At 46.9% G+C, this 22,059-nt stretch overlaps 34 non-coding genes across 34 annotated transcripts; all 34 read left to right on the top strand.

The window, feature by feature from the left end:
* Window positions 1-2,796: 2,796 nt before the first annotated feature.
* Window positions 2,797-2,937, top strand: LOC141168475 (U4 spliceosomal RNA). Its single transcript, XR_012252212.1, has one exon. It is a non-coding gene; the product is annotated as a U4 spliceosomal RNA (small nuclear RNA).
* A 280-nt stretch (window positions 2,938-3,217) lies between these two features.
* On the top strand, window positions 3,218-3,357 carry LOC141167933 (U4 spliceosomal RNA). Its single transcript, XR_012251713.1, has one exon. It is a non-coding gene; the product is annotated as a U4 spliceosomal RNA (small nuclear RNA).
* Window positions 3,358-3,638: 281 nt separating this feature from the next.
* On the top strand, window positions 3,639-3,779 carry LOC141167657 (U4 spliceosomal RNA). Its single transcript, XR_012251450.1, has one exon. It is a non-coding gene; the product is annotated as a U4 spliceosomal RNA (small nuclear RNA).
* A 279-nt stretch (window positions 3,780-4,058) lies between these two features.
* LOC141168538 (U4 spliceosomal RNA) lies at window positions 4,059-4,199 on the top strand. The gene has a single exon (XR_012252272.1). It is a non-coding gene; the product is annotated as a U4 spliceosomal RNA (small nuclear RNA).
* A 280-nt stretch (window positions 4,200-4,479) lies between these two features.
* On the top strand, window positions 4,480-4,619 carry LOC141167990 (U4 spliceosomal RNA). Its single transcript, XR_012251762.1, has one exon. It is a non-coding gene; the product is annotated as a U4 spliceosomal RNA (small nuclear RNA).
* A 281-nt stretch (window positions 4,620-4,900) lies between these two features.
* On the top strand, window positions 4,901-5,041 carry LOC141167683 (U4 spliceosomal RNA). The gene has a single exon (XR_012251475.1). It is a non-coding gene; the product is annotated as a U4 spliceosomal RNA (small nuclear RNA).
* A 280-nt stretch (window positions 5,042-5,321) lies between these two features.
* On the top strand, window positions 5,322-5,462 carry LOC141167635 (U4 spliceosomal RNA). Its single transcript, XR_012251429.1, has one exon. It is a non-coding gene; the product is annotated as a U4 spliceosomal RNA (small nuclear RNA).
* Window positions 5,463-5,742: 280 nt separating this feature from the next.
* Window positions 5,743-5,883, top strand: LOC141168411 (U4 spliceosomal RNA). Its single transcript, XR_012252148.1, has one exon. It is a non-coding gene; the product is annotated as a U4 spliceosomal RNA (small nuclear RNA).
* A 280-nt stretch (window positions 5,884-6,163) lies between these two features.
* Window positions 6,164-6,304, top strand: LOC141167912 (U4 spliceosomal RNA). The gene has a single exon (XR_012251693.1). It is a non-coding gene; the product is annotated as a U4 spliceosomal RNA (small nuclear RNA).
* A 280-nt stretch (window positions 6,305-6,584) lies between these two features.
* Window positions 6,585-6,725, top strand: LOC141167652 (U4 spliceosomal RNA). Its single transcript, XR_012251445.1, has one exon. It is a non-coding gene; the product is annotated as a U4 spliceosomal RNA (small nuclear RNA).
* Window positions 6,726-7,005: 280 nt separating this feature from the next.
* Window positions 7,006-7,146, top strand: LOC141168518 (U4 spliceosomal RNA). Its single transcript, XR_012252252.1, has one exon. It is a non-coding gene; the product is annotated as a U4 spliceosomal RNA (small nuclear RNA).
* Window positions 7,147-7,426: 280 nt separating this feature from the next.
* Window positions 7,427-7,567, top strand: LOC141168362 (U4 spliceosomal RNA). Its single transcript, XR_012252100.1, has one exon. It is a non-coding gene; the product is annotated as a U4 spliceosomal RNA (small nuclear RNA).
* Window positions 7,568-7,847: 280 nt separating this feature from the next.
* Window positions 7,848-7,988, top strand: LOC141168373 (U4 spliceosomal RNA). Its single transcript, XR_012252111.1, has one exon. It is a non-coding gene; the product is annotated as a U4 spliceosomal RNA (small nuclear RNA).
* Window positions 7,989-8,268: 280 nt separating this feature from the next.
* On the top strand, window positions 8,269-8,409 carry LOC141167633 (U4 spliceosomal RNA). Its single transcript, XR_012251427.1, has one exon. It is a non-coding gene; the product is annotated as a U4 spliceosomal RNA (small nuclear RNA).
* A 280-nt stretch (window positions 8,410-8,689) lies between these two features.
* Window positions 8,690-8,830, top strand: LOC141167858 (U4 spliceosomal RNA). Its single transcript, XR_012251644.1, has one exon. It is a non-coding gene; the product is annotated as a U4 spliceosomal RNA (small nuclear RNA).
* Window positions 8,831-9,110: 280 nt separating this feature from the next.
* On the top strand, window positions 9,111-9,251 carry LOC141167707 (U4 spliceosomal RNA). The gene has a single exon (XR_012251500.1). It is a non-coding gene; the product is annotated as a U4 spliceosomal RNA (small nuclear RNA).
* A 280-nt stretch (window positions 9,252-9,531) lies between these two features.
* LOC141168418 (U4 spliceosomal RNA) lies at window positions 9,532-9,672 on the top strand. Its single transcript, XR_012252155.1, has one exon. It is a non-coding gene; the product is annotated as a U4 spliceosomal RNA (small nuclear RNA).
* Window positions 9,673-14,259: 4,587 nt separating this feature from the next.
* LOC141168136 (U4 spliceosomal RNA) lies at window positions 14,260-14,400 on the top strand. The gene has a single exon (XR_012251886.1). It is a non-coding gene; the product is annotated as a U4 spliceosomal RNA (small nuclear RNA).
* Window positions 14,401-14,680: 280 nt separating this feature from the next.
* LOC141168432 (U4 spliceosomal RNA) lies at window positions 14,681-14,821 on the top strand. Its single transcript, XR_012252169.1, has one exon. It is a non-coding gene; the product is annotated as a U4 spliceosomal RNA (small nuclear RNA).
* Window positions 14,822-15,101: 280 nt separating this feature from the next.
* On the top strand, window positions 15,102-15,242 carry LOC141168296 (U4 spliceosomal RNA). Its single transcript, XR_012252037.1, has one exon. It is a non-coding gene; the product is annotated as a U4 spliceosomal RNA (small nuclear RNA).
* A 280-nt stretch (window positions 15,243-15,522) lies between these two features.
* On the top strand, window positions 15,523-15,663 carry LOC141168417 (U4 spliceosomal RNA). The gene has a single exon (XR_012252154.1). It is a non-coding gene; the product is annotated as a U4 spliceosomal RNA (small nuclear RNA).
* Window positions 15,664-15,943: 280 nt separating this feature from the next.
* On the top strand, window positions 15,944-16,083 carry LOC141167995 (U4 spliceosomal RNA). Its single transcript, XR_012251765.1, has one exon. It is a non-coding gene; the product is annotated as a U4 spliceosomal RNA (small nuclear RNA).
* A 280-nt stretch (window positions 16,084-16,363) lies between these two features.
* Window positions 16,364-16,504, top strand: LOC141167880 (U4 spliceosomal RNA). Its single transcript, XR_012251665.1, has one exon. It is a non-coding gene; the product is annotated as a U4 spliceosomal RNA (small nuclear RNA).
* Window positions 16,505-16,784: 280 nt separating this feature from the next.
* Window positions 16,785-16,925, top strand: LOC141168470 (U4 spliceosomal RNA). The gene has a single exon (XR_012252207.1). It is a non-coding gene; the product is annotated as a U4 spliceosomal RNA (small nuclear RNA).
* A 280-nt stretch (window positions 16,926-17,205) lies between these two features.
* On the top strand, window positions 17,206-17,346 carry LOC141167678 (U4 spliceosomal RNA). The gene has a single exon (XR_012251471.1). It is a non-coding gene; the product is annotated as a U4 spliceosomal RNA (small nuclear RNA).
* A 280-nt stretch (window positions 17,347-17,626) lies between these two features.
* LOC141168410 (U4 spliceosomal RNA) lies at window positions 17,627-17,767 on the top strand. Its single transcript, XR_012252147.1, has one exon. It is a non-coding gene; the product is annotated as a U4 spliceosomal RNA (small nuclear RNA).
* A 274-nt stretch (window positions 17,768-18,041) lies between these two features.
* LOC141167885 (U4 spliceosomal RNA) lies at window positions 18,042-18,182 on the top strand. Its single transcript, XR_012251670.1, has one exon. It is a non-coding gene; the product is annotated as a U4 spliceosomal RNA (small nuclear RNA).
* Window positions 18,183-18,462: 280 nt separating this feature from the next.
* On the top strand, window positions 18,463-18,603 carry LOC141168279 (U4 spliceosomal RNA). Its single transcript, XR_012252021.1, has one exon. It is a non-coding gene; the product is annotated as a U4 spliceosomal RNA (small nuclear RNA).
* Window positions 18,604-18,883: 280 nt separating this feature from the next.
* Window positions 18,884-19,024, top strand: LOC141168482 (U4 spliceosomal RNA). The gene has a single exon (XR_012252218.1). It is a non-coding gene; the product is annotated as a U4 spliceosomal RNA (small nuclear RNA).
* Window positions 19,025-19,304: 280 nt separating this feature from the next.
* On the top strand, window positions 19,305-19,442 carry LOC141167906 (U4 spliceosomal RNA). The gene has a single exon (XR_012251688.1). It is a non-coding gene; the product is annotated as a U4 spliceosomal RNA (small nuclear RNA).
* A 280-nt stretch (window positions 19,443-19,722) lies between these two features.
* LOC141167857 (U4 spliceosomal RNA) lies at window positions 19,723-19,861 on the top strand. Its single transcript, XR_012251643.1, has one exon. It is a non-coding gene; the product is annotated as a U4 spliceosomal RNA (small nuclear RNA).
* Window positions 19,862-20,144: 283 nt separating this feature from the next.
* LOC141168461 (U4 spliceosomal RNA) lies at window positions 20,145-20,285 on the top strand. The gene has a single exon (XR_012252199.1). It is a non-coding gene; the product is annotated as a U4 spliceosomal RNA (small nuclear RNA).
* Window positions 20,286-20,565: 280 nt separating this feature from the next.
* On the top strand, window positions 20,566-20,706 carry LOC141167698 (U4 spliceosomal RNA). Its single transcript, XR_012251491.1, has one exon. It is a non-coding gene; the product is annotated as a U4 spliceosomal RNA (small nuclear RNA).
* Window positions 20,707-20,987: 281 nt separating this feature from the next.
* Window positions 20,988-21,128, top strand: LOC141168133 (U4 spliceosomal RNA). The gene has a single exon (XR_012251883.1). It is a non-coding gene; the product is annotated as a U4 spliceosomal RNA (small nuclear RNA).
* The last annotated feature ends 931 nt before the right edge of the window (window positions 21,129-22,059 follow it).

Here is a 22,059-nt window from a genome sequence, read left to right on the forward strand (position 1 = left end):
GCATGATTGGACATCCCCCTACGTATTTATCACGACAGTTTGATGGGCCTGATGATCTTATGCCTGGGGGTTGGCCCTCTACCCCAGGTTGTGCCCGTTTAAATGACAGTACCTTGCCACATGTCCGGGTTGATTGCAGCGGCGGCAGAAGGGTCGTCCGTCCTCGTTGTATCTGTCGCTGGGTCTTCCTCTGGCCGGTGGGGTCCTCCTCAGTCGGCGCCATGGGACGTCCTCCGGTCCGGAAGCCAGCTGGATCTTTCCTGGAGAAGAGACCTGTAAAGACTGCACAGTTCTGGTTAGCGCGGCAACGCTCTTAGTCAGCTCTTGGACCTGATGGTGCAGGTCTGTAGCCGGGTCATTGTTTAAAGCCTGCGCATCAGCTCCCACAGGCCCTGCAGACAAGGGCACCGTCTCCTGGTGGTAAGTGATAGCAGGGCGCCTGTGGGCCACAGCGCCACCTGGTGCTGGTTCTCGCAGCACCCGGATGGCTCTTTCCTTGAACTGTGCAAAGTCCAGGTCAGGGTCCTGTAAGGCCATTGCCCGCAACTGGGTTCGGTGGGCATTGCACAGTAGACCCTCAATAAATTGTTCAGTCAACAGCTTATCTTCATTTCCCACGCTGTCAGGGTCTGCCTGCCTAATGGCTCTCAGGGCCTCTTGTAGGTTTAGAGCATAGTCTCTTATACTCTCATGTGCCCTCTGTTTACACCCGTAAAATCGGAGCTTTATTTCGGCTGAGGTGCAGGTATCAAATGTGTCTTTCAGCCGGGCTAGTATTTCTCTGACAGTCCTCTTCCTCCCAGGTGGCCAGGACTTTACCTCCCTTTGGGCTGCCCCGATTAATTGGGCCACCAGGATGCTCACTTTTTGCTCTTCTGTGAGGGGGTACACCTGGAAGAGGCTATCCAGTCTTTCTCTAAAGTCATTTAGAGTATGTGACTCCCCTGAGTACTGGGGTAGCCAGGTTGCCCCCGGGATATAGGGCATGGTGAATGGCATGACTGCTGCAGCGGTTGCACTGGCGGTGGCTGTGGCAGTGGAGCTCCCCTCGGTGTCCGGCATCTTCCTTCCCCCCTAGTGGACCGTGGCCTACCTTACGATGCTCTTCTTCCGTAGGCCGCGGCTCCGCAGTCGATCGTCGGGGTTGAGGACCTGGCGTCGCGCTCCGATGACGTCAGCGTCGCTCTTCCTCCCTTCCAGGACCTTGCGCAGCGTCGGTGCGTGGGACGGAGCGTGGGGCGGAGATTCGGATCTTGCGCGCTTTCGGCGTCCACGCCCCTCTTCTTCCTGTGCGGCGTCCCGAAGATGGCGTCCGAAGGCGGGAAGCAGCTGCGGATGGCGGGAAGAAGGCAGAAGATGGTGGGAAACGGTCCAAGATGCCGTCTGATGGCGGGAATCGGCTCCGGACGGCGGGAAATGACTCAGGACGGCGGGAAACTTCACCACAGGTAAGTTCAAAAGTCTTTTTCAGGCACGCAGTACCCGGTGGTTGTGGGCACGAAATCCTGCCAACTACGCCAAAGTTGACGTGCCCCCTGGGCCTGTGCTGTGCAGGGGAACCCGGAACCGGGCCTGTTGTAGGATGCTGGGGGTTGCAGTCTCCATGTGGCAGTGACCCGGTCCGTGCCCAGGGTGGTCAAACCAGTGGCAGTCTATTTGTATTGTAATTGTCCGACTACGCCACCCGTGGATTGCGGTCAGTGAGGACCGCCGCTGCGCTGCAGACCGCTGAGGCTGATGTTGTTTGCGCAGCCGAGTATGGGATAACTCCAAACGGGAGAAGTATTGCCTCAGGGCAGCTAATGTGAGAGATGATGGGAGTGATGGTGTGAGGGTCCCAGTGCTAATGGTGCTGCTGCGACAAGGAATCACAGAGACGTGTGGTGCAGTTCAGGGTCTTTACTGATGGGATAAGGCAGACCCTCCCGGGAGTACTGGCTAGTATAAGGGGCCTGGTCAGTCTGTGAGCAAGCAGGAGTTCCCCTGGCCAGGTGGAGTTGTAGGCCTCCCTGTTTATCTGCACTCTTCCTGGCTACCTTGCTGTAAGCGGGTAGAAGTAGCCCACGTCCCTGAGTATACCGTGTGGTGCTCACCCGTATGGCTGGTGACTTGGGGCCTTTTGTTAGCCTCTGTTCCTGGATGGCGGCGCTGGTCCCTTCTTTGTGACTGAGCCTCCGGGCTTCTATGGCCAGAGGACCTGGAATACCCTGCAGGCTGGTTTCTGCTGCTGGGTATATATCAGTCCCCACAGCCTCGGACTCCTGTGTCCGGTTTTAGTGTCCTCAGCCAGGGCGAGCTATATCTCTGCTCACAGCCCCTGGCCTTCTGCTTCTGCTCCTACAGAGCTCCTCTTCTCACTTTCCCTGTGTCTGGAACTCTAACTGTCTAATCCCGTCCCAGACCCAGTTTATAAGGGCAGATTCCTCCCCTCCCAGGTCTGGGCGGGCCGTGTTGCATGCTTAGGGCTCCTGACCAGAGAAACCTCCCACTTGCTCTCAGACATAATATCTCTATTACTGTGGCAACTAGACCCCTGGGGTGCCACATTAGCTCCTCCCAATTGGGAAAGGAAATCTTGCGCACCACAGCATCGTATTGATGATTTTCGCTTGGAACAGGAGAGAGCTAGATGATCTGCCTGCAATGTCCAAAAATGACCTCTTCCCTGAGCCCTCAGACTGCAACTCCCAGGATGCTTTGCGCCAGCGGATGAAGGGCAGTGGTCATTTGGAACTCACGATGGCTTAAACGAGCTCTTCCTGGAAGTGGGGATTTCTTGGTCACCTGAGTAACTTTAACTTTGCGCAGTGGCAGTATCGTAGCCCATGAGATTTAACCGAGGCGTGATTATTGCTAATTGAAAACTTTTCCCAATGTCCCGCCATGATCACTTGAAATACAGTCAGCATCGGCAATTTTTGTTGGTCTCTCAGGAGACTTAATCCATGGTATGCAAATGACAGAGTGTTAGCTCCTCCCAATTGGGAAAGGAAATCTTGCACCCCACAGCATCGTATTGATGATTTTCGCTTGGAACAGGAGAGAGCTAAGTGATCTGCCTGCAATGTCCAAAAATGACTTCTTCCTTGAGCCCTCAGACTGCAACTCGCAGGATGCTTTGCGGCAGCGGAGGAAGGGCAGTGGTCAATTGGAACTAACCATGGCTTAAACAAGCTCTTCCTGGAAGCTGGGATTTCTTAGTCTCGTGAGTTACTTTCACTTTGCGAAATGGCAGAATCGTAGCCCATGAGGTTTAACTGAGGCATGATTATTGCTAATTGAAAACTTTTCCCAATACCTCGCCATGATGACTTGAAATGCAGTCAGTATAGGCAATTTTTGTTGGTCCCTCAGAAAATTTAATCCATGGTATGCAAATGACAGATTGTTAGCTCCTTCCAGGGGGGAAAAGAAATGTTGTGCCACACTGCATCGTATTGATGGTTTTTGCTTGGAGCAGGATAGATTGAGCTGATCTGCCTGCAATGGCCAAAAATGATCTCTTCCCTGAGCCCTCAGCCTGCAAGTGCCAGGATGCCTTGCGGCAGCGGGGGAAGGGCAGTGGTCATTTGGTACTCACCATGGCTTAAATGAGCTCTTTCTGAAAGTGGGGATTTCTTGGTCAGCTGAGTTACTTTAACTTTGCGCAGTGCCAGTATCGTAGCCCTAGAGGTTTAACCGAGGCGTGATTATTGCTAATTGAAAACTTTTCCCAATAGCCCGCCATGATGACTTGAAATACAGACATCATCGGCAATTTTTGTTGGTTTCTCAGGAGACTTAATCCATGGTATGCAAATGACAGAGTGTTAGCTCCTCCCAATTGGGAAAGGAAATCTAGCACCCCACAGCATCGTATCGATGATTTTCGCTTGGAACAGGAGTGAGCTAGATGATCTGCCTGCAATGTCCAAAAATGACCTCTTCCCTGAGCCCTCAGACTGCAACAACCAGGATGCTTTGCGGCAGCGGAGAAAGGGCATTGGTAATTTGAACTAACCATGGCTTAAACAAGCTCTTCCTGGAAGTTGGGATTTCTTGGTCTCCTGAGTTACTTTAACTTTGCGCACTGGCAGTATCGTAGCCCATGAGGTTTAACTGAGGCGTGATTATTGCTAATTGAAAACTTTTCCCAATACCCCGCCATGATGAATTGAAATACAGTCAGCATAGGCAATTTTTGTTGGTCTCTTAGGATACTTAATCCATGGTATGCAAATGACAGAGTGTTAGCTCCTCCCAGTGGGGAAAGGAAGTCTTGCGCCCCACAGCATCGTATTGATGATTTTCGCTTGGAGCAGAAGAGATTGAGCTGATCTGCCCGCAATGGCCAAAAATGACCTCTTCCTTGAGCCCTCATACTGCAGCTGCCAGGATGCCTTGCAATAGCGGGGGAAGGGCAGTGGTCATTTGGAACTCACCATGGCATAAACGAGCTCTTCCTTGAAGTGGGGATTTCTTGGTCACCTGAGTTACTTTAACTTTGCGCAGTGACAGAATGGTAGCCCATGAGGTTTAACCGACACGTGATTATTGCTTATTGAAAACTTTTCCCAATATCCCGCCATCATGACTTGAAATACAGTCAGCATCTGCAATTTTTGTTGGTCTCTCAGAAAACTTAATCCATGGTATGCAAATGACAGAGTGTTAGCTCCTCCCAATTGGGAAAGGAAATCTTGCACCCCACAGCATCGTATTGATGATTTTCGCTTGGAACAGGAGAGAGCTAGATGATCTGCCTGCAATGTCCAAAAATGACCTCTTCCCTTAGTCCTCAGACTGCAACTCCCAGGATGCTTTGCGGCAGCGGAGGAAGGGCAGTGGTCATTTGGAACTCACCATGGCTTAAACAAACTCTTCCTGGAAGCTGGGATTTCTTGGTCACCTGAGTTACTTTAACTTTGCGCAGTGGCAGTATTGTAGCCCATGAGGTTTAACCGAGGCGTGATTATTGCTAATTGAAAACTTTTCTCAATCCCCTGTCATGATAACTTGAAATACAGTTGGCATCAGCAATTTTTGTTGGTCTCTCAGGAGACTTAATCTGTGGTATGCAAATGCCAGAGTGTTAGCTCCTCCAAGTGGGTAAAGTAAACGTTCTGTCGCACTGAATCGTATTGATGGTTTTCGTTTTGACCAGAAGAGAGCGAGCTGATCTTCCCACAATGGCCAAAAATGACCTCTTCCCTGTGCCCTCAGACTACAACTGCCAGGATGCCTTGTGGTAGCGGGGGAAGGGCAGTGGTCAATTGGAACTCACCATGGCTTAAACGAGCTCTTCCCGGAAGTGGGGATTTCTTGGTCACCTGAGTTAATCTAACTTTGCGCAGTGGCAGCATCGTAGCTCATGAAGTTTAACCGAAGCGTGATTGTTGCTAATTGAAAACTTTTCCCAATATCCCGCCATGATGGCTTGAAATACAGTCAGCATCGGCAATTTTTGTTGGTCTCTCAGGAGACTTAATCCATGGTATGCAAATGACAGAGTGTTAGCTCCTCCCAGTGGGGAAAGGATATGTTGTTCCGCACTGCATCGTATTGATGATTTTCGCTTGGAGCAGGAGAGAGCGAGCAGATCTGCCCGCAATGGCCAAAAATGACCTCTTCCCTGAGCCCTCAGACTGCAACTCCCAGGATGCTTTGCGGCAGCGGAGGAAGGGCAGTGGTCATTTGGAGCTAACCATGGCTTAAACAAGCTCTTCCTGGAAGTGGGGATTTCTTGGTCACCTGAGTTATTTTAACTTTGCGCAGCGGCAGTATCGTAGCCCATGAGGTTTAACTGAGGCGTGATTATTGCTAATTGAAAACTTTTCCCAATTCCCCGCCATGATGACTTGAAACACAGTCAGTATAGGCAATTTTTGTTGGTCCCTCAGGAGACTTAATCCATGGTATGCAAATGACAGAGTGTTAGCTCCTCCCGCTGGGGAAAGGTAATGTTGTTCCGCACTGCATCGTATTCATGGTTTTCGCTTGGAGCAGGATAGATCGAGCTGATCTGCCTGCAATGGCCAAAAATGACCTCTTCCCTGAGCCCTCAGACTACAAATGCCAGGATGCCTTGCGGCAGCGGGGGAAGGGCAGTGGTCATTTGGTACTCACGATGGCTTAAACGAGCTCTTCCTGGAAGTGGGGATTTCTTGGTCACCTGAGTTACTTTAACTTTGCATAGTGGCAGGATCGTAGTCCATGAGGTTTAACCGAGGAGTGATTATTGCTAATTAAAAACTTTTCCCAATATCTCGCTATGATGACTTGAAATACAGTCAGCATCGGCAATTTTTGTTGGTCTCTCAGGAGACTTAATCCATGGTATGCAAATGACAGAGTGTTAGCTCCTCCCAATTGGGAAAGGAAATCTTGCGCCCCACAGCATTGTATTGATGATTTTCGCATGGAACAGGAGAGAGCTAGATGATCTGCCTGCAATGTTCAAAAATGACCTCTTCGCTGAGCCCTCAGACTGCAACTCCCAGGATGCTTTGCGGCAGCGGAGGAAGTGCAGTGGTCATTTGGAACTCACCATGGCTTAAACAAGCTCCTCCTTGAAGCTGGGATTTCTTGGTCACCTGAGTTACTTTAACTTTGCGCAGTGTCAGTATCGTAGCCTATGAGGTTTAACCGAGGCGTGATTATTGCTAATTGAAAGCTTTTCCCAATATCCCGCCATGATGATTTGAAATACAGTCAGCATCGACAATTTTTGTTGGTCTCTCAGGAGACTTAATTCATAATATGCAAATGACAGAGTGTTAGCTCCTCCCAATTGGAAAAGGAAATCTTGCGCCCCACAGCATCGTATTGATGATTTTCGCTTGGAACAGGAGAGAGCTAGATGATCTGCCTGCAATGTCGAAAAATGACCTCTTCCCTGGGCCCTCGGACTGCAACTCCCAGGATGCTTTGCGGCAGCGGAGAAAGGGCAGTGATCATTTGGAACTCACCATGGCTTAAACGAGCTCTTCCTGGAAGTAGGAATTTCTTGGTCACCTTAGTTACTTTAACTTTGTGCAGTGACAGTACCGTAGCCCATGAGGTTTAACCGAGGTGAGATTATTGCTAATTGAAAACTTTTCCCAATATCCCGCCATGATGACTTGAAATACAGTCAGCATCGGCAATTTTTGTTGGTCTCTCAGGAGACTAAATCCATGGTATGCAAATGATAGAGTGTTAGCTCCTCCCAGTAGGGAAAGTAAATGGTGTGCCGCACTGCATCGTATTGATGGTTTTCGCTTGGAGCAGGAGAGAGGAAGCTGATCTTCCCACAATGGCCAAAAATGACCTCTTCCCTGAGCCCTCAGACTGCAACTCCCAGGATGCTTTGCGGCAGCGGAGAAAGCGCAGTGATCATTTGGAACTCACCATGGCTTAAACGAGCTCTTCCTGGAAGTGGGGATTTCTTGGTCACCTGAGTTACTTTAACTTTGCGCAGTGGCAGTATTGTAGCCCATGAGGTTTAACTGAGGCGTGATTATTGCTAATTGAAAACTTTTCCCAATATCTCGTCTTGATGACTTGAAATACAGTCAGCATAGGCAATTTTTGTTGGTCTCTCAGGAGACTTAATCCATGGTATACAAATGACAGAGTGTTAGCTCCTCCCAGTGGGGAAAGGAAGTCTTTCGCCCCACAGCATCGTATTGATGTTTTTCGCTTGGAGCAGGAGATATCGAGCTGATCTGCCTGCGATGGTCAAAACTGACCTCTTCTCTGAGCACTCTGACTGTAACTCCCAGGATGCTTTGCGGCAGCGGAGGAATGGCAGTGGTCATTTGGAACTCACCATGGCTTAAACAAGCTTTTTCTAGATCCTGGGATTTCTTGGTCACCTGAGTTACTTTAACTTTTCGCAGTGGCAGTATCGTAGCTCATGAGGTTTAACCGAGGCATGATTATTGCTAATTGAAAACTTTTCCCAATAGCCCACCATGATGACTTGAAATACAGTCAGCATCGGCAATTTTTGTTGGTCTCTCAGGAGACTTAATCCATAATATGCAAATGACAGAGTGTTAGTTCCTCCCAGTGGGGAAAGGAAATGTTGTTCCACACTGCATCGTATTGATGGTTTTCGCTTGGAGCATGAGAAAGCGAGCTGATCTGCCCACAATGGCCAAAAATGACCTCTTCCCTGAGCCCTCAGACTGCAACTGCCAGGATGCCTTGCGGTAGCGGGGGAAGGGCAGTGGTCATTTGGAAGTCACCATGGCTTAAACAAGCTCTTCCTGTAAGTGGGGATTTCATGGTCACCTGAGTTACTTTAACTTTGTGCAGTGGCACTATCGTTGCCCATGAGTTTTAACCGAGGCGTGATTATTGCTAATTGAAAACTTTTCCCAATAGCACACCATGATGACTTGAAATACAGTCAGCATCGGCAATTTTTGTTGGTCTCTCAGGAGACTTAATCCATAATATGCAAATGACAGAGTGTTAGTTCCTCCCAGTGGGGAAAGGAAATGTTGTTCCGCACTGCATCGTATTGATGGTTTTCGCTTGGAGCAGGAGAAAGCGAGCTGATCTGCCCGCAATGGCCAAAAATGACCTCTTCCCTGAGCCCTCAGACTGCAACTGCCAGGATGCCTTGCGGTAGCGGGGAAAGGGCAGTGGTGATTTGGAACTCAGCATGGCTTAAACAAGCTCTTCCTGGAAGTGGGGATTTCTTGGTCACCTGAGTTTCTTTAACTTTGCACAGTGGCAGTATCGTAGCCCATGAGGTTTAACTGAGGCATGATTATTGCTAATTGAAAACTTTACCCAATACCCCACCATGATGACTTGAAATACAGTCAGTTTAGGCACTTTTTGTTGGTTTCTCAGGAGACTTAATCCATGGTATGCAAATGACAGAATGTTAGCTCCTCCCAAATGGGAAAGGAAATCTTGCGCCCCACTGCATCGTATTGATGATTTTCGCTTGGAACAGGAGAGAGCTAGATGATCTGCCTGCAATGTCCAAAAATGACCTCTTCCCTGAGCCCTCAGACTGCAACTCCCAGGATGCTTTGCGACAGCGGAGGAAGGGCAGTGGTCATTTGGAACTCACCATGGCTTAAACAAACTCTTCCTGGAAGCTGGGATTTCTTGGTCACCTGAGTTACTTTAACTTTGCGCAGTGGCAGTATTGTAGCCCATGAGGTTTAACCGAGGCGTGATTATTGCTAATTGAAAACTTTTCTCAATGCCTTGTCATGATAACTTGAAAAACAGTTGGCATCAGCAATTTTTGTTGGTCTCTCAGGAGACTTAATCTGTGGTATGCAAATGCCAGAGTGTTAGCTTCTCCTACTGGGTAAACTAAATGTTCTGCCGCATTGCATCGTATTGATGGTTTTCTTTTTGACCAGGAGAGAGCGAGCTGATCTTCCCACAATGGCCAAAAATGACCTCTTCCCTGTGGCCTCAGACTACAACTGCCAGGATGCCTTGCGGTAGCGGGGGAAGGGCAGTGGTCAATTGGAACTCACCATGGCTTAAACGAGCTCTTCCTGGAAGTGGGGATTTCTTGGTCACCTGAGTTAATTTAACTTTGCGCAGTGGCAGTATCGTAGCTCATGAAGTTTAACCGAAGCGTGATTGTTGCTAATTGAAAACTTTTCCCAATATCCCGCCATGATGGCTTGAAATACAGTCAGCATCGGCAATTTTTGTTGGTCTCTCAGGAGACTTAATCCATGGTATGCAAATGACAGAGTGTTAGCTCTTCCCAGTGGGGAAAGGAAATCTTGTTCCGCACTGCATCATAGAATCATAGAATCATAGAATGGTAGAGTTGGAGGGGACCTCCTGGCTCATCTGGTCCAACCCCATGCTCAAAGCAGGATTCACTAAATCATCTCAGACAGATTTCTGTCCAGCCTCTGTTTGAAGACGTCCATTGAAGGGGAACTCACCACCTCTCGTGGCAGCCTGTTCCACTCATTAATCACCCTAACTGTCAAAAAGTTTTTTCTAATATCTAATCTGTGTCTCCTCCCATTTAGTTTCATCCCATTGCTTCTAGTCTTTCCTTGTGCAATTGAGAATAAAGATGATCCTTCTACAATGTGACAGCCCTTGACATATTTGTAGACAGCTATTAAGTCTCCTCTCAGTCTTCTTTTTTGCAAGCTAAACATTACCAAATCCTGCAACCGTTCCTCATAGGACATGGTTTGCAGACCAGTTACCACTCTGGTCGCTCTTCTCTGAACTTGCTCCAGTTTGTCTATGTCTTTTTTAAAATGTGGTGCCCAAAACTGTACACAGTATTCCAGATGAGGTCTGACCAAAGAGGAGTAAAGACCAATAATGACTTCACGTGATCTAGACTGTATGCTTCTGTTAATACATCCCAGAATTGTATTTGCCTTTTTTGCTGCTGCATCACACTGTTGACTCATGTTCAGTCTATGATCTATTAGTATACCTAAGTCTTTTTCACATGTACTGTTGCTTAGCTCTATTCCTCCCATTCTGTATATGCTTTTTTCATTTTTATTGCCCAGATGTAGTACTTTGCATTTTTCCCTGTTAAAAAACATTCTGTTGGTTGCTGCCCACTGCTCCAGTTTATTTAGGTCTTTTTGAATCTTCCCTCTCTCTTCTCTAGTATTAGCTATCCCTCCTAGCTTTGTGTCATCAGCAAATTTAATCAGTTTACCCTCAATTCCTTCATCTAAATCATTGATAAAGATGTTGAACAATACAGGTCCCAGGACGGAGCCCTGTGGTACCCCACTTGAGACATTCATCCAGCTGGATGTGAAGCCATTTACAACCACCCTTTAAGTCCGATCACTAAGCCAGTTATGAATCCACCTAACAGTTGCCTGGTCCATTGCATACTTGGTCATTTTTTTCAATAAGGATGGTGTGAGATACTTTGTCAAATGCTTTGCTGAAGTCAAGATATACTATATCTACAGCATTTCCCTGATCCACCCAGTCAGTGATTCTGTCATAGAAGGAAATTAAGTTAGTCTGACATGACTTGTTAGTTACAAACCCATGCTGACTCTGGTTAATCACTTCATTCTTATCCAGGTACTTACATACATGTTGTTTAATAATTTGTTCAAAGATCTTTCCTGGTATAGAAGTCAGACTCACCGGCCTATAGTTCCCTGGGTCCACCTTCTTCCCCTTTTTGAAGATAGGAACAACATTTGCTCTTCTCCAGTCTTCTGGGACTTCTCCTGTTCTCCAAGAATTTTCAAAGATTATGGAGAGTGGTTCTAAAATTTCTTCTACGATCTCCTTCAGTACTCTGGGGTGTAATTCATCTGGACCTGGAGACTTGAACTCATTTATGATAGCTAAATATTCCCTCACAATCTTTCTGTTTACAGATAACTTGGATTCCTCTATTCCTTTAAAAGGACAGTGAAGATTAGTTGATGTTACATTTTCTTTCTGAGAGAAAACAGATGCAAAATAGGAGTTAAAAAGTTCGGCCTTCTCAACATCCTCTCTTACCATTTCTCCATTTTCATCCTGTAAAAATCCTATAGCATCTTTGACTTTTCTTTTACTTTTGACATACCCCCAAAATCCTTTTTTATTGCTTTTGACATCTCTTGCAAGCCTTAATTCATTGTCAGCTTTAGCTAACCTGAGACGTGCCCTACAGGATCTGCAGACTGCATTATAATCTTCTTTAGATATGCCTCCCTCTTTCCATTTAATAAACATTTCTTTCTTTCTTTTTAGCATGTGTTTAAGTTCTGTGTTCATCCATCCTGGTTTCCTTAAATGCTTCCCATTCTTCCTACTTTTCGGGATTGTTAACGATTGTGCTTTGAGAATCTCATTTTTAAAAATTTCCCATCCTTCCTGGACATTTTTGTCCTTAAGGACATCCAGCCAGTGGATCCCTCCTATTCTCTTTCTGAGTCTCTTAAAATCTGCCTTTCTAAAATCTAACCTTGAAGTTTGAGTCTTCACATGTCTTCCTCCTCTAGTTATCCAAAATTCTATAATAGCATGATCGCTGCCTCCTAGGGTCCCAGCCACCTTTACCTCCTCAACCATTTCCTCCCTGTTTATAAGGATTAGATCCAAAGTAGCAGATCCCCTTGTTTTCTCCCCTACCTTTTGGAAGATAAAGTTGTCAGCAAGAGAGGATAAGAATTTGCTTGACCTGTTAGTTTTACTTGAGAGAGATTCCCAACAAATGTCTGGATAGTTGAAATCTCCCATGACCACTACGTCATATTTTTTGGAGAACTTGGTCATTTGATACATAAAGAGTTCATCCATATCTTCAGCTTGCCCAGGTGGCCTGTAGTAAATGCCTACAATGGTGTCCTTTCCGTTGTTCTCTCCTTGTATTCTTACCCAAACAGTTTCCACAGAACTCCCAGTCTCTGAAGCTTCAATCTCTGTGCAGATATACGCTTTTCTAACATACAATGCGACACCTCCTCCTCGTTTATCAAGTCTGTTTCTTGCAAATAAGTTGTATCCTTTTAGCCTTGTATTCCAATCATGTGTATCGTCCCACCAAGTTTCAGTGATTCCAATGACATCATATTCCTTTTCCTGCATTAGTAGTTCTAATTCTCCTTGTTTGTTGCCCATACTTTGTGCATTTGTATAAAAACATTTTAGTTTGTGATTGGTTTCTCTTCCTCCCATATTTTTATTATTTAAATTGTTTTGTCTTTGTTCTTCCTTTCCACTTCCAGTAGCAGAGATCTCAATAGTATTTGTCAGCTGTATGGCTTTTTCTGGCCTTTTGCTTCCCTTCCCACATTGTTCTAGTTTAAAGCTCTCCTGATGAGTGTAGCAAGGCGACTTCCAAATACACGTTTTCCAGTCTTCGTAAGGTGCACCCCATCTCTAGCAAGTAGTCCATCGTATAGGTAATTCATTCCGTGATCCAGAAATCCAAATCCTTGTTGACGGCACCATCGACGTAGCCAGTTGTTCACCTGTAGAATCTTATTCCACCTCATTGTTCCATGGCCATCCACTGGGAGGATGGATGAGAAGACCACCTGCGCTCCCAATTCTTTCACTTTCTTGCCTAAGTCTTCAAAGTCACTGCAGATGGTTTCCAGGTCCTTTCTTGCGGTGTCATTTGTCCCCACATGTATTAGCAGGAATGGGTAGTGATCTGTAGGTCTGAAGAGTCTTGATATCCTGTCAGACACATCTTTAATTTTTGCTCCTGGAAGACAGCACATTTCTCTTGAGGTTATGTCTGGTCTGCAGATAGCGGCCTCTGTTCCTCTTAGCAGGGAATCCCCCATGACCACCACTCTCCGTTTTTTCTTCACAACATTCTTCTTTCTCCATCCAGGAGGATTCTGAGGGCTTACAAGGTTATTCATTGCTGGCAAAGTCTTATTTTGCGGTATATCTTCATGGTTCTCCTGCGTGAGAGCCTGGTACTGGTTCCTGAGCAGTATGGGTGCTGACTGCCTCTCGATCCTCCTGCTTCTGTGGGTCACATGCTTCCATTCCTCTGTTTCATCAGGTGCAGTTCGAATTTCTTCTCTTTCTGAATCATGAAGAGATAATTCTGCTCTGTCTAAGAACTCTTCACCTTCCTTAATGATTTTCAAGGTAGTTAACCTCTCTTCTAGATTTCGCAACTTTTCCTCCAACAGGGACACAAGCTTGCATTTCTGGCATGTGAAGTTTGGCTTTTCCACTGGCAAGTCTGTGAACATGTAGCAGGATATGCAGCTCACCAAATGGCTCCTGGACTCTTCCATGTTCTTACTGTTAATGTTCTGAAAACAGTGAAAAAAGCTACAAAATGCAAGCGCCAGGAGGCGCGCGGTTTACCGATGTCCTCTTTTCAGCTCCAACAGCCAAAATCCAGTGTTCTTTGAGCTCGCAGAGACTCTTCGCTTACCCCAAAATGGAGTGGGAACATGCAAATTATCTCCTCAGAACTCCTCCCCTGGTTTAACGATGTCCTCTTTTCAGCTCCAACAGCCAAAATCCAGTGTTCTTTGAGCTCGCGGAGACTCTTCACTTAGCCCAGAATGCAGTGGGAATATGCAAATTATCTCCCCAGGACTCCTCCTCAGGACTCCTCCCCCTCCTCCTCCCATCGTATTGATGGTTTTCGCTTGGAGCAGGAGAGAGCGAGCAGATCTGCCCACAATGGCCAAAAATTACCTCTTCCCTGAGCCCTCAGACTGCAACTCCCAGGATGCTTTGCGGCAGCGGAGAAAGGGCAGTGATCATTTGGAACTCAGCATGGCTTAAACGAGCTCTTCCTGGAAGTGGGGATTTCTTGGTCACCTGAGTTACTTTAACTTTGCGCAGTGGCAGTATCGTAACCCATGAGGTTTAACCGAGGCGTGATTATTGCTAATTGAAAACTTTTCCCAACATCCCGCCATGATGACTTGAAATACAGTCAGCATCGGCAATTTTTGTTGGTCTCTCAGGAGACTTAATCCATGGTATGCAAATGACAGAGTGTTAGCTCCTCCAAGTGGGGAAAGGAAGTCTTTCGTCCCACAGCATCGTATTGATGATTTTCGCTTGGAGCAGGAGAGAGGGAGCTGATCTTCCCACAATGGCCAAAAATGACCTCTTCCCTGAGCCCTCAGACTGCAACTCCCAGGATGCTTTGCGGCAGCGGAGAAAGGGCAGTGATCATTTGGAACTCAGCATGGCTTAAACGAGCTCTTCCTGGAAGTGGGGATTTCTTGGTCACCTGAGTTACTTTAACTTTGCGCAGTGGCAGTATCGTAAACCATGAGGTTTAACCGAGGCGTGATTATTGCTAATTGAAAACTTTTCCCAACATCCCGCCATGATGACTTGAAATACAGTCAGCATCGGCAATTTTTGTTGGTCTCTCAGGAGACTTAATCCATGGTATGCAAATGACAGAGTGTTAGCTCCTCCAAGTGGGGAAAGGAAGTCTTTCGTCCCACAGCATCGTATTGATGATTTTCGCTTGGAGCAGGAGAGATCGAGCTGATCTGACTGCAATGGCCAAAAATGACCTCTTCTCTGAGCACTCAGACTGTAACTCCCAGGATGCTTTGCGGCAGCGGAGGAAGGGCAGTGGTCATTTGGAACTCACCATGGCTTAAACAAGCTTTATCTAGATCCTGGGATTTCTTGGTCACCTGAGTTACTTTAACTTTGCGCAGTGGCAGTATCGTAGCCCATGAGGTTTAACCGAGGTGTGATTATTGCTATTTGAAAACTTTTCCAAATCTTCCGCCATGATGACTTGGAATACAGTCAGCATCGGCAATTTTTGTTGGTCTCTCAGGAGACTAAATCCATGGTATGTAAATGATAGAGTGTTAGCTCCTCCCAGTAGGGAAAGTAAATGGTGTGCTGCACTGCATGGTATTGATGGTTTTCACTTGGAGCAGGAGAGAGCGAGCTGATCTGCCTGCAATGTCCAAAAATGACCTCTTCCCTGAGCCCTCAGACTGCAACTCCCAGGATGCTTTGTGGCAGCGGAGGAAGGGCAGTGATCATTTGGAACTCACCATGGCTTAAACGAGCTCTTCCTGGAAGTGGGGATTTCTTGGTCACCTGAGTTACTTAAACTTTGCGCAGTGGCAGTATCGTAGCCCATGAGGTTTAACCAAGGCGTGATTATTGCTAATTGAAAACTTTTCCCAATACCCCGCCATGATGACTTGAAATACAGTCAGTATAGGCAATTTTTGTTGGTCTCTCAGGAAACTTAATCCATAATATGCAAATGCCTGAGTGTTAGCTCCTCCCAGTGGGGAAAGGAAATGTTGCTCAGCATTGAATCGTATTGACGGTTTTCACTTGGAGCAGGAGAGAGCGAGCTGATCTGCCCGCAATGGAAAAAAATGATCTCTTCCCTGAGCCCTCAGACTGCAACTGCCAGGATGCCTTGTGGTAGCGGGGGAAGGGCAGTGGTCATTTGGAACTCACCAAGGCTTAAACAAGCTCTTCCTGGAAGCTGGGATTTCTTGGTCACCTGAGTTACTTTAACTTTGCGCAGTGGCAGTATTGTAGCCCATGAGTTTAACCTCGGCGTGATTATTGCAGATTGATAACTTTTCCCAATATCCCGTGATGATGACTTGAAATACAGTGAGCATCGGCAATTTTTGTTGGTCTCTCAGGAGACTTAATCCATGTTATGCAAATGACATAGTGTTAGCTCCTCCCAGTGGGGAAAGGAAATCTTGCGCCTCACAGCATCGTATTGATGGTTTTTGCTTGTAGCAGGAGAGAGCGAGCTGATCTGCCTGCAATGGCCAAAAATGACCTCATCCCTGAGCCCTCAGACTGCAACTCCCAGGATGCTTTGCGGCAGCAGAGGAAGGGCAGTGGTCATTTGGAACTCACCAAGGCTTAAACAAACTCTTTCTGGAAGCTGGGATTTCTTGGTCGCCTGAGTTACTTTAACTTTGCTCAGCGGCAGTATCATAGCCCATGAGGTTTAACCGAGGCGTGATGATTGCTGAATGAAAACATTTCCCAATAGCCCGCTATGATGACTTGCAATACAGTCAGCATCGGAAATTTTTGTTGGTCTCTCAGGAGACTTAATCCATGGTATGCAAATGACAGAGTGTTAGCTCCTCCCAATTGGGAAAGGAAATCTTGTACCCAACTGCTTCGTAGTGATGATTTTTGCTTGGAACAGGAGAGAGCTAGATGACCTGCCTGCAATGTCCAAAAATGACCTCTTCCCTAAGCCCTCAGACTGCAACTCCCAGGATGCTTTGTGGCAGCGGAGGTAGGGCAGTGGTCGTTTGGAACTCACCCTGGCTTAAACGAGCACTTCCTGGAAGTGGGGATTTATTGGTCACCTGAGTAACTTTAACTTTGCGCAGTGGCAGTATTGTAGCCCATGAGGTTTAACCGAGGCGTGATTATTGCTAATTGAAAACTTTTCCCGATATCCCGCCATGATGACTTGAAATACAGTCAGCATCAGCAATTTTTGTTGGTCTCTCAGAAGACTTAATCCATGGTATGCAAATGACAGAGTGTTAGCTCCTCCCAGTGGGGAAAGGAAATCTTGCGCCCCACAGCATCGTATTGATGATTTTCGCTTGGAGCAGGAGAGAGCGAGGTGATCTGCCCGCAATGGCCAAAAATGACCTCTTCCCTGAGCCCTCAGACTGCAACTCCCTGGATGCTTTGCGGCAGCGGGGAAAGGGCAGTGCTCATTTGGAACTCACCATGGCTTAAATGAGCTCTTCCTGGAAGTGGGGATTTCTTGGTCACCTGAGTTACTTTAACTTTGCGCAGTGGCAGTATTGTAGCCCATGAGGTTTAACCGAGGTGTGATTATTGCTAATTGAAATCTTTTCTCTATACCCTGCCATGATGATTTGAAATAAAGTCAGCATAGGCAATTTTTGTTGGTCTCTCAGGAGTCTTAATCCATGGTATGCAAATGACAGAGTGTTAGCTCCTCCCAGTGGGGAAAGGAATTCTTGCGCCACTCAGCATCGTATTGATGATTTTCACTTGGAGCAGGAGAGATCGAACTGATCTGCCTGCAATGGATTAAAATGACCTCTTCCCTGAGCACTCAGACTGCAACTCCCAGGATGCTTTGCGGTTGCGGAGGAAGGGGAGTGCTCATTTGGAATGCGCCATGGCTTAAACGAGCTCTTCCTGGAAGTGGGGATTTCTTGGTCACCTGAGTTACTTTAACTTTGCGCAGTGGCAGTATCGTAGCCCATGAGGTTTAACCGAGGCGTGATTACTGCTAATTGAAAACTTTTCCCAATAGCTCGCCATGATGACTTGAAACACAGACATCATCGGCAATTTTTGTTGGTTTTTCAGGAGACTTAATCCATGGTATGTAAATGACAGAGTGTTACCTCCTCCCAATTGGGAAAGGAAATCTTGCGCCCCACAGCATCGTATTGATGATTTTCGCTTGGATCAGGAGAGAGCTAGATGATCTGCCTGCAATGTCCAAAAATGATCTCTTCCCTGAGCCCTGAGACTGCAATTCCCAGGATGCTTTGCGGCAGCGGAGGAAGGGCAGTGATCATTTGGAACTCACCATGGCTTAAACGAGCTCTTCCTGGAAGTGGGGATTTCTTGGTCACCTGAGTTACTTAACGCAGTGGTAGTATCGTAGCCGATGAGATTTAACCGAGGCTTGATTATTGCTAATTGAAAACTTTTCCCAATATCCCGACATGATGACTTGAAATACAGTTAGCATCGGCAATTTTTGTTGATCTCTCAGGAGACTTAATCAATGGTATGCAAATGACAGAGTGTTAGCTCCTCCCAATTGGGAAAGGAAATCTTGCGCCTCACAGCATCGTATTGATGATTTTCGCTTGGAACAGGAGAGAGCTAGATGATCTGCCTGCAATCTCCAAAAATGACCTCTTCCCTGAGCCCTCAGACTGCAACTCCCAGAATGCCTTGCGGCAGCGGAGGAAGGGCAGTGGTCATTTGGAACTCACCCTGGCTTAAACGAGCTCTTCCTGGAAGTGGGGATTTCTTGGTCACCTGAGTTACTTTAACTTTGCGCAGTGGCAGTATCGTAGCCAATGAGGATTAACCGAGGCGTGTTTATTGCTAATTGAAAACTTTTCGCAATACCCCGCCGTGATGACTTGAAACACAGTCAGCATTGGCAATTTTTGTTGGTCTCTCAGGAGACTTAATCCATGGTATGCAAATGACAGAGTGTTAGCTTCTTCCAGTGGGGAAAGGAAGTCTTGTGCCCCACAGCATCGAATTGATGATTTTCGCTTGGAGCAGGAGAGATCGAGCTGCTCTGCCTGCAATGGCCAAAAATGACCTCTTCTCTGAGCACTCAGACTGCAACTCCCAGGATGCTTTGCGGCAGCGGAGGAAGGGCAGTGGTCATTTGGAACTCACCATGGCTTAAACAAGCTTTTTCTAGAACCTGGGATTTCTTGGTCACCTGAGTTACTTTAACTTTGTGCAGTGGCAGTATTGTAGGCCATGAGGTTTAACCGAGGCATGATTTTTGCTAGTTGAAAACTTTTCCCAATATCCCGCCATGATGACTTGAAATACAGTCAGCATAGGCAATTTTTCTTGGTCTCTCAGGAGACATAATCCATAAAATGCAAATGACTGAGTGTTAGCTCCTCCCAGTGGGGAAAGGAAATGTTGCTCTGCACTGCATCGTATTGACGGTTTTCACTTGGAGCAGGAGAGAGCGAGCTGATCTGCCCGCAATGGAAAAGAATGAGCTCTTCCCTGAGCCCTCAGACTGCAACTACCAGGATGCTTTGCGGCAGCGCAGGAAAGGCAGTGGTCATTTGGAACTCACCATGGCTTAAACAAGCTCTTCCTGGCAGTGGGGATTTCTTGGTCACCTGAGTTACATTAACTTTGCGCAGTGGCAGTATCATAGCCCATGTTTAACCAAGGCATGATTATTGCTAATTGAAAACTTTTCCCAATAGCCCGCCATGATGACTTGAAATACAGTCAGCATAGGCAATTTTTGTTGGTTTTTCAGGAGACTTAATCCATGGTATGCAAATGTCAGAGTGTTAGCTCCTTCCAGTGGGGAAAAGAAATGTTGTTCCGGACTGCATCGTATTGATGGTTTTCGCTTGGAGCAGGAGAGAGCGAGCTGATCTGCCCGCAATGGCCAAAAATGACCTCTTCCCTTAGCCCTCAGACTGCAACTGTCAGGATGCCTTGCGGTAGCGGGGGAAGGGCAGTGGTCATTTGGAACTCACCATGGCGTAAACGAGGTCTTCCTGGAAGTGGGTATTTCTTGGTCACCTGAGTTACTTTAACTTTGCGCAGTGGCAGTATCGTAGCCCATGAGGTTTAACCGAGGCTTGATTAATGCTGATTGAAAACTTTTCCCAATGCCCCGCCATGATGACTTGAAATACAGTCAGCATCGGAAATTTTTGTTGGTCTCTCAGGATTCTTAATCCATGGTATGCAAATGACAGAGTGTTAGCTACTCAAAATTGGGAAAGGAAACCTTGCGCCCCCACAGCATCGTATTGATGATTTTCGCTTGGAACAGGAGAGAGCTAGATGATCTGCCTGCAATGTCCAAAAATAACCTCTTCCCTGAGCCATCAGACTGCAACTCCTAGGATGCTTTGTGGCAGCGGAGGAAGGGCAGTGGTCATTTGGAATTCACCATGGCTTAAACGAGCACTTCCTGGAAGTGGGGATTTCTTGGTCACCTGAGTAACGTTAACTTTGCGCAGTGGCAGTATCGTAGCCCCTGAGATTTAATCGAGGCGTTATTATTGCTAATTGAAAACTTTTCCCAATATCTCGCCATGATGACTTGAAATACAGTCAGCATCGGCAATTTTTGTTGGTCTCTCAGGAGACTTAATCCATGTTATGCAGATGACAGAGTGTTAGCTCCTCCCAGTGGGGAAAGGAAATCTTGCGCCCCACAGCATCCTATTGATGATTTTTGCTTGGAGCAGGAGAGATCGAGCTGATCTGCCTGCAATGGCCAAAAATGACCTCTTCCCTGAGCCCTCAGACTGCAACTCCCAGGATGCTTTGCGGCAGCAGAGGAAGGGCAATGATCATTTAGAACTAACCATGGCTTAAACGAGCTCTTCCTGGAAGTGGGGATTTATTGGTCACCTGAGTTACTTTAACTTTGCGCAGTGGCAGTATCATAGCCCATGAGGTTTAACCGAGGCGTGATTGTTGCCGATTGAAAACTTTTCCCAGTAGCCCGCCATGATGACTTGAAATACCGTCAGCATCGGAAATTTTTGTTGGTCTCTCAGGAGACTTAATCCAGGGTATGCAAATGACAGAGTGTTAGCTACTCCCAGTGGGGAAAGGAAATGTTGTTCCGCACTGCATCGTATTGATGGTTTTCCCTTGGAGCAGGAGAGATCGAGCTGATCTGCCCGCAATGGCCAAAAATGACCTCTTCCCTGAGCCCTCAGATTGCAACTGCCAGGATGCCTTACGGTTGGGGGGGGAAGGGCAGTGGTCATTTGGAACTCACCATGGCCTAAACGAGCTCTTCCTGGAAGTGGGGATTTCTTGGTCACCTGCGTTACTTTAACTTTGCGCAGTGGCAGCATTGTAGCCCATGAGGTTTAACCGAGGCGTGATTATTGCTAATTGAAAACTTTTCCCAATACCCCGCCATGATGACTTGAAATACAGTCAGCATAGGCAATTTTTGTTGGTCTCTCAGGAGACTTAATCCATGGTATGCAAATGACAGAGTGTTAGCTCCTCCCAGTGTAGACACCACCAACCACACAACTGAGAAACAGATTCCAAGGACTTGTGGAGGACGGAGATGGCACACCTAAGGATGAGGCCCTACCAGCAAGCAAAAAAGAAAAGAGCACCCAGAAACACTCAGAAGCGACAAGAAAAAGGACAGCCAAGAAGGGAAGAAGAGTGGTGGTGGTGGGAAACTCACTACTGAGAGGAACTGAAGCAGCTATCTACAGACCGGACATAACCGCAAGAGAAGTATGCTGCCTCCCAGGGGCGAAGATCAAGGATGTTACCGATAGGATACCGAAGCTCATCAGTTCCAAGGATGTCCACCCATTTCTTCTGATACATGTTGGCACCAATGACACGGCAAAGAAGGACCTACCGACAATCCGCAAGGACTTTGAAGCATTGGGGAAGAAAGTAAAAGAACTGGATGCGCAGGTAGTTTTTTCTTCTATCCTTCCAGTAGACGGGCATGGCGTCAGGAGATGGAACAGGATCCTTGATGTGAACAACTGGCTGAGACGATGGTGCAGACAACAAGGATTTGGATTCCTGGACCACGGTGTGAATTACCTCTATGACGGACTCCTTGCCAGAGACGGACTACACCTCAACAAACCCGGGAAACACACATTCGCCAGGAGACTCGCAACACTCATCAGGAGGGCGTTAAACTAGAAGAAGAGGGGATGGGAAGAAAAACGCCGGACACGAACATGCAACCAGAGAACATACTAATGAAAGATATGAAGTGCGACAAAAAAGGTCCAAGACAAGATACTTGGAAGGGAGGTAAGAAAATTTCTAATACAATCCACAGGGAGAAGATTGGAACAAAACAAAATCGTGTAAACTGCGTGCTAGCAAATGCCAGAAGCCTGACAAACAAGATGGATG

The sequence above is a fragment of the Phyllobates terribilis genome, unplaced genomic scaffold (genome assembly GCF_046119375.1).
Source record: "Phyllobates terribilis strain yellow unplaced genomic scaffold, ASM4611937v1 Scaffold_11__3_contigs__length_659146591, whole genome shotgun sequence".
Lineage (NCBI taxonomy): Eukaryota > Metazoa > Chordata > Amphibia > Anura > Dendrobatidae > Phyllobates > Phyllobates terribilis.